This window comes from Oncorhynchus kisutch, linkage group LG12, assembly GCF_002021735.2.
Source record: "Oncorhynchus kisutch isolate 150728-3 linkage group LG12, Okis_V2, whole genome shotgun sequence".
NCBI classification, from domain to species: Eukaryota; Metazoa; Chordata; class Actinopteri; order Salmoniformes; family Salmonidae; genus Oncorhynchus; species Oncorhynchus kisutch.
The window spans coordinates 7,225,938-7,233,916 of record NC_034185.2 but is presented as its reverse complement, the minus strand read 5'-3'; the positions used below and the strand labels follow the sequence as shown (position 1 = coordinate 7,233,916).

Genomic DNA, 7,979 nt, shown 5'->3' with positions numbered 1-7,979 from the left:
TTAAGGGTTAGGTTTAGGGGTTAGGTTTAAGGGTTAGGTTTAGGGGTTAGGTTTATGGGTTAGGTTTAAGGGTTAGGTTTAAGGGTTAGCGGTTAGGTTTAGGGGTTAGGTTTAGGGGTTAGGTTTAGGGGTTAGGTTTATGGGTTAGGTTTAAGGGTTAGGTTTAGGGGTTAGGTTTAGGGGTTAGGTTTATGGGTTAGGTTTAAGGGTTAGGTTTAAGGGTTAGGTTTAAGGGTTAGGTTTAGGGGTTAGGCGTTAGCTTTAGGGGTTAGGTTTAGGGGTTAGGTTTAGGGGTTAGGTTTAGGGGATAGGTTTAAGGGTTAGGTTTAGGGGTTAGGCGTTAGGTTTAGGGGTTAGGTTTAAGGGTTAGCGGTTAGGTTTAAGGGTTAGGTTTAAGGGTTAGGTTTAGGGGTTAGGTTTAAGGGTTAGGTTTAAGGGTTAGGTTTAGGGGTTAGGCGTTAGGTTTAGGGGTTAGGTTTAAGGGTTAGGGGTTATGTTTATGGGTTAGGTATAGGGTTAGGGGTCAGGCTTAGGAGTTATGGTTAGGTTTAGGATTATGGTTAGCGGTTTGGGGTTAAGGTTAGGCTTATCGTTAGGTTAAGGTTAGGGTTATTTTTAGGGTTAGGGTAAATAGGATTTTGGATGGGAATCAATTTCTTTGGTCCCCACAAGGATAGAAATACAAAACTGTCTGTTTGTGTGTGTGGCAGTTATTGTGACGTGTTGTGAATTGAAACACATTCTATATTGCAGTGCTGTGGATTGAAACACATTCTATATTGCAGTGCTGTGGTTTGAAACACATTCTATATTGCAGTGCTGTGGATTGAAACACATTCTATATTGCAGTGCTGTGGATTGAAACACATTCTATATTGCAGTGCTGTGGATTGAAACACATTCTATATTGCAGTGCTGTGGATTGAAACACATTCTATATTGCAGTGCTGTGGATTGAAACACATTCTATATTGCAGTGCTGTGAATTGAAACACATTCTATATTGCAGTGCTGTGGATTGAAACACATTCTATATTACAGTGCTGTGGCTTGAAACACATTCTATATTGCAGTGCTGTGGATTGAAACACATTCTATATTGCTCACAGCAGAATCAGAGTTCGCCCCACTAAAATAAAATAAAATTACTCGCAAGACAGCCGCTTATGAACTAGGCCTATAGCCTACCGATCAATGTCCCTGGGATTGAGACATGTCTATGCGGCTGCTTATCAAATCGTTGATAGGTTTTCCGTGGTGCCAGACAATGCAGACAGTAGCCTATTCGGTCATCATTTTCTCAAAGCCCAACATTTCACAACGCGAATCAAGACCGCCATGATTAAGACTGCTGGCTGGTAGCAATAATGCCATTATTTGTTCAGTAATTAAAGTTGGAAATTTAAACATTGCAGATTGTAAAATACATTTTTTATACAACATCATACTAATCAGCAACAAATATGTATATATTTTAAATAGACAACTGACCTGTATAGCCTGAACCTGCATGACATGAGCCATCCTCTCTCCTAGCTTGGATAGAGAGTTGTTGTGTGTAAAACCAGTCTATTAATAACAAATAACACAGTCAGTCCACCCTCAAAAACACTTGAGAGACTCCCCTGGTCTTCTGAAGTCCTCCTGACACACTGTGCATTAGATGTCCATTGCGCTGCACATAATTTAAACGCAGTCAATTTAAACCAAGACATACCAGATGTAAGGGACTGTTGTTGATATTGCAACCACACGGTTCACCACTATGAAGAAAATAGCATTTTTTTTGAGCCCTCAAGAACTATTGATCTGTTTGCATCTACCAATGTATTGTCTGTCCCAGTATCCCGATGACCTGTCCCAGAGCTTCCTATACAGTTCTCCCTGTGTAGCGGGGGTGTCCAGTACGCCAGTGATATAACCTATAGGCTTACCACTGCCAGACTCGCGAACATAAACATATTATACAAACAGTGTCAGGATGCTGTTAACATTAGGCATGAGAGTTGGATGAACTAGCAGAACACTTCACGATAAAATTACACAATTATCTCGATGAGGGCGGATACACGTCTGGTGGGATACTGTACGGAGCTCGCAAACTACACCATTTGTTTTTATATATATAAGAAAACAAATTGTAAAAGGATGGAAGACGATACCACTTGGCTGTGAGAATATTTATTTTAAAGAGCATCTTCAAAGTTTGTTTTTATAAACACATACAAAACTAGTTATAGGCTAAAAGTCTCTCTAGACACATGCCAAGGGTACGTTGACGTGTATCGTCACGGACCCTATTAAATGTTGACCCGCACAAGGAAAGCGGTCTTGGAGACGCATTGCCATTTCGCTCTGAGAACCTCGAGTTGGTTTTGAGTGACGTTTCTTCTCTTTTCCTCCGGTGCGATCGGTCTGCGAGCTACACCGTTTTCTAATTGATCCGTCATAAATGTCATTCCTGAACATAAGAAAGCGGCGACAGCCGCTTACTCCTGTATCGTATTATTTCGTTTCATTAATTTCGAAGCCAGAGGATCGATAAACAAGATCAATTTTTTTGAGAGTTGAGAGAAATCAATAGGCGACATATCAACCGCCACGCTGAGACCTATTCCCTCATTGAAATGAACGCAGTGAAATAACGACTCTAAAACCGACTCGGTCAGATCAGGTGAATCATTTTCAAAGACAAGGACTATCATTGGTCTCACACCAACCGACAATAATGTCAACAGAAATACAAGCAAGTGGCTGTACATGTCAAACAACGTGTCAGGAATTCGCAGGTAAGACATGCTTTGTATTTTAGATATTATTTTACAAAAGTAACCAACTGTCCTTTTCTTTCCGCATCCAACCATGTTGCTCTGGTATTTCGTGTTCTTCCCATACGATCATATCTCCGCGCGGAATGAAAGGAGTGCTTGTTGATTTATGAGAAAATGTATCAACTGTCTAAATGCACATTGTCAACGCAAATTGACTTGTATGTTAAAACGGTAAAAAAATATAGTGTTGGACTGTGACTTTTAGGGTAACCAAATTCAAAGCGCGCACTTTGCGCATAGGCTGTGTTGTGCCTGTGTGTTGGAACGGTGCGGATATTGGCACATAGGATGCTACGTGTTGTGCAATTGGTCTACCCCATCATTGGTCGTTAAAGTCAGTGTATTTTTGTTACTGAATTAGATGAGGACTTAGTTTATAGGCGTGTGAAACACTGACAGTTACTTTTTTAAATGGTTTTTTATTTCGTTGCAGTGGGTTTTGAGGCATGAGCATATAGCCTCAAATACCTGAAGTGTACATATCTACATATATGGCACCTTTGTTGTAAATACTAGATCCATTATCCCTGTAGCTTTCAACGTACTGTGTATACTGTACATCCTGACAATAATTGCACAGAATTTTTAATGACAAGAGCATACTGATTCCAAATAGAAAAGTGTGGACTATTGTAAACTGCCCAAAACATTAGAGGGAGAGGAGGTGCCACATCTGAATATTCAAACATCTTTGCAATGGTTTTCCGTGGATCTTAAATTCTCTGTGTTGGGAAGATGAAACAGACAGTCTTTTTTGTCAACTCCCTTTTTCTCTCTTAAGTGAACTACTCACAAGATGATTAATTAATTCTTATCAGAGAAGTGGCGGAGACAGAATCAAAGGAGTACAGTTTTGTTCAGTTCCGTATCTCTCTCTCTCTCTCTCTCTCTCTCTCTCTCTCTTGTGTGTGTCGCCAAGAGGGAGTCAGAGGAGAGCTATAGTCAGGTTGTATCAGCAGGAGTCAGGCGCTCTAATGGCTGGGACTACAGTGTACAGCTGCTGCAGCAACACACACACACACACACGCACACACACAATATACTCCCAGTGAATGGAAGGATGCTTCTCACTCAAAATGAAAAGCAGCACTATACAGAAATAACCGTCTTCTCTCAGATCTCTCTGTGTCTCTGTCTCTGTGTCTCGGTCTATGTCTCTGTGTCTCTATGTCTCTCGGTCTATCTCTCTGTCTGTCTGTGTCTCTCTCCGCGTCTCTCTGCGTCTCTCTGCATGTCTCTCTGTGTGTTTCTCTGTGTCTCTCTCTGTGTCTCTGTGTGTGTCTCTCCGTGTGTCTCTCTATGTGCGTCTCTGTGTGTGTTTCTCTGTGTCTCTCTGTGTGTCTCTCTCTGTGTCTCTCTGTGTGTCTCTCTGTGTGTCTCTCTGTGTGTCTCTCTCTGTGTCTCTCTCTGTGTCTCTCTGTGTCTCTGTCTCTGTGTATTGTGTGTGTGTGTGTGTTTCATGCTAGTCTGCGTTGTACAGTAATCTGAGACAGTGATGATGGCTCCTGATTATACAATTAGAAAGGATTAGGGCCTAGTGGACATAGTGTTGATGACATAGTGTTGATGACATAGTGTTGATGACATTGTGTTGATGACATAGTGTTGATGACATAGTGTTGATGACATTGTGTTGATGACATTGTGTTGATGACATAGTGGTGATGACGGTAGTAGTTATCAATAGGATCAATCTACAGTACAGTCCCCATTCCATTACACACATCTGTGTTGGTTAACAGGTCAAATGATACTGTAGGACTACAGTAGTAGTAGGGGATAGGAGAGCAGTAAGAGAACCATTTAGGAAGATGATTCATGTAGTCTAGCTCTTCTTCTCTAGTCTAGCTCTTCTTCTTCTCTAGTCTAGCTCTTCTTCTTCTCTAGTCTAGCTCTTCTTCTTCTCTAGTCTAGCTCTTCTTCTTCTCTAGTCTAGCTCTTCTTCTTCTCTAGTCTAGCTCTTCTTCTTCTCTAGTCGAGCTCTTCATCTTCTTCTTCCTATCTCTAGTCTAGCTCTTCTTCTTCTTCTCTAGTCTAGCTTGTCTTCTTCATCTCTAGTCTAGCGCTTCTTCTTCTCTAGTCTAGCTCTTCTTCTTCTTCTCTAATCTAGCTCTTCTTCTTCTTCTCTAGTCTAGCTCCTCTTCTTCTTCTTCTTCATCTTCTCTAGTCTAGCTCTTCTTCTTTTCTAGTCTAGCTCTTCTTCTTCTTCTCTAGTCTAGCTCTTCTTCTCTAGTCTAGCTCTTCTTCTTCTTCTTCTCTAGTCTAGATCTTTTTCTTCTTCTCTAGTCTAGCTCTTCTTCTTCTTCTTCTTCTTCTTCACTAGTCTAGATCTTCTTCTTATCGAGTCTAGCTCTTCTTCTTCTTCTTCTTCTCTAGTCTAGATCATCATGTTCTTCTTCTTCACTAGTCTTGCTCTTCTTCTTCACTAATCTATTTCTTCTTCTTCACTAGTCTAGCACTTCTTCTTCTTCTTCACTAGTCTAGCTCCTCTTCGTCACCAGTCTAGCTCTTCTTCTTCACCAGTCTAGCTCTTCTTCTTCACTTGTCCAGCACTTCTTCTTCTTCTCTATTCTAGTGCTTCTTCTTCACTAGTCTAGCGCTTCTTCTCTCTAGTCTAGCTCTTCTTCTTCTCTAGTCTAGCTCTTCTTCTTCTCTAGTCTAGCTCTTCTTCTTCTCTCTAGTCTAGCTCTTCTTCTTCTCTAGTCTAGCTCTTCTTCTTCTCTAGTCTAGCTCTTCTTCTTCTCTAGTCTAGCTCTTCTTCTTCTCTAGTCTAGCTCTTCTTCGCTCTAGTCTAGCTCTTCTTCTTCTCTAGTCTAGCTCTTCTTCTTCTCTAGTCTAGCTCTTCTTCTTCTCTAGTCTAGCTCTTCTTCTTCTCTAGTCTAGCTCTTCTTCTTCTCTAGTCTAGCTCTTCTTCTTCTCTAGTCTAGCTCTTCTTTTTCTCTAGTCTAGCTCTTCTTCTTCTCTAGTCTAGCTCTTCTTCTCTAGTCTAGCTCTTCTTCTTCTCTAGTCTAGCTCTTCTTCTTCTCTAGTCTAGCTCTTCTTCTTCTCTAGTCTAGCTCTTCTTCTTCTCTAGTCTAGCTCTTCTTCTTCTCTAGTCTAGCTCTTCTTCTTCTTCTCTCTAGTCTAGCTCTTCTTCTTCTCTAGTCGAGCTCTTCATCTTCTTCTTCCTATCTCTAGTCTAGCTCTTCTTCTTCTTCTCTAGTCTAGCTTGTCTTCTTCATCTCTAGTCTAGCGCTTCTTCTTCTCTAGTCTAGCTCTTCTTCTTCTTCTCTAATCTAGCTCTTCTTCTTCTTCTCTAGTCTAGCTCCTCTTCTTCTTCTTCATCTTCTCTAGTCTAGCTCTTCTTCTTTTCTAGTCTAGCTCTTCTTCTTCTTCTTCTCTAGTCTAGCTCTTCTTCTCTAGTCTAGCTCTTCTTCTTCTTCTTCTCTAATTTAGATCTTCTTCTTCTTCTCTAGTCTAGCTCTTCTTCTTCTTCTTCTTCTTCACTAGTCTAGATCTTCTTCTTATCGAGTCTAGCTCTTCTTCTTCTTCTTCTTCTCTAGTCTAGATCATCATCTTCTTCTTCTTCACTAGTCTTGCTCTTCTTCTTCACTAATCTATTTCTTCTTCTTCACTAGTCTAGCACTTCTTCTTCTTCTTCACTAGTCTAGCTCCTCTTCGTCACCAGTCTAGCTCTTCTTCTTCACCAGTCTAGCTCTTCTTCTTCACTTGTCCAGCACTTCTTCTTCTTCTCTATTCTAGTGCTTCTTCTTCACTAGTCTAGCGCTTCTTCTTCTTCTCTAGTCTAGTGCTCCTTCTTCACTAGTCTAGCGCTTCTTCTTCTTCTTCTCTAGTCTAGATCTTCTTCTTCACTAGTCTAGATCTTCTTCTTCTCTAGTCTAGTGCTCCTTCTTCACTAGTCTAGCGCTTCTTCTTCTTCTTCACTAGTCTAGATCTTCTTCTTCTTCTCTAGTCTAGTGCTTCTTCTTCACTAGTCTAGCGCTTCTTCTTCTTCTCTAGTCTAGATCTTCTTCTTCACTAGTCTAGATCTTATTCTTCACTAGTCTAGCTCTTCTTCTTCTTCGTCTTCTTCTTCTCTAGTCTAGCTCTTCTTCTTCACTAGTCTAGATCTTCTTCTTCTTCTTCTTCTCTAGTCTAGCTATTCTTCTTCTTCTTCTTCTTTACTAGTCTAGATCTTCTTCTTCACTAGTCTAGAGCTTCTTCTTCACTAGTCTAGCTCTTCTTCTTCACTAGTCTAGCTCTTCTTCTTCTCTAGTCTAGCTCTTCTTCCTCTCTAGTCTAGCTCTTCTTCTTCACTAGTCTAGCGCTTCTTCTCCTCTAGTCTAGCTCTTCTTCTCCTCTAGTCTAGCGCTTCTTCTCCTCTAGTCTAGCTCTTCTTCTCCTCTAGTCTAGCTCTTCTTCTTCACTAGTCTAGCTCTTCTTCTCCTCTAGTCTAGCTCTTCTTCTTCACTAGTCTAGCTCTTCTTCTCCTCTAGTCTAGCTCTTCCTCTCCTCTAGTCTAGCTCTTCTTCTCCTCTAGTCTAGCTCTTCTTCTTCACTAGTCTAGCTCTTCTTCTTCACTAGTCTAGCTCTTCTTCTCCTCTAGTCTAGCTCTTCTCCTCTAGTCTAGCTCTTCCTCTCCTCTAGTCTAGCTCTTCTTCTCCTCTAGTCTAGCTCTTCTTCTCCTCTAGTCTAGCTCTTCCTCTCCTCTAGTCTAGCTCTTCTTCTTCACCTGTCTAGCGCATGTATTATATCTTACCATTGCGTCACAGCTTCATGGTAGACTACTGATTGCTCAGCCAGAGAGAGAAAGAATTTAGCTGTCTGTTTTCATAGTCGTGGCAGCAGGATAAAGCAGGCCTGGAAAAACAGCCCTGACCGATAAGACACGTTGGTATTCCAATGCATCTTCAACGGCTGGCCTTGGGGCTGGGCTGATAATGCCTGCCCTCGCTTGCTGAGGTCAGTTGCTTGATTGGCAGCAGGCTGACACAAGGAAATGTTTCCTGGCTGGCTGCTGCCTGCTGTCTAATAGGGTTGTATCCCGAAGCACATGGCAGCCCTGTATCAATATGCATCAGCCCTGCTAGTGGAGTGTAGAGGGTGAGTGGCCATAGCCCCACTTGTACCGGCGACATGCTGCTTACAGGTGGAGGTGGAAGCTGCTGT

The 7,979-nt window shown here is 41.7% G+C and overlaps 1 protein-coding gene across 1 annotated transcript in view; it reads left to right on the top strand.

Annotated features, from left to right (window-relative positions):
• Positions 1–2,285: 2,285 nt before the first annotated feature.
• Positions 2,286–7,979, top strand: part of LOC109881311 (synapse differentiation-inducing gene protein 1-like) — a 153,897-nt gene continuing 148,203 nt past the window's right edge. Inside the window, exon 1 of the mRNA XM_020473469.2 lies at positions 2,286–2,789. The gene's annotated coding sequence lies outside the window, so the exon portion shown is untranslated. The remainder of the gene's footprint in view (positions 2,790–7,979) is intronic.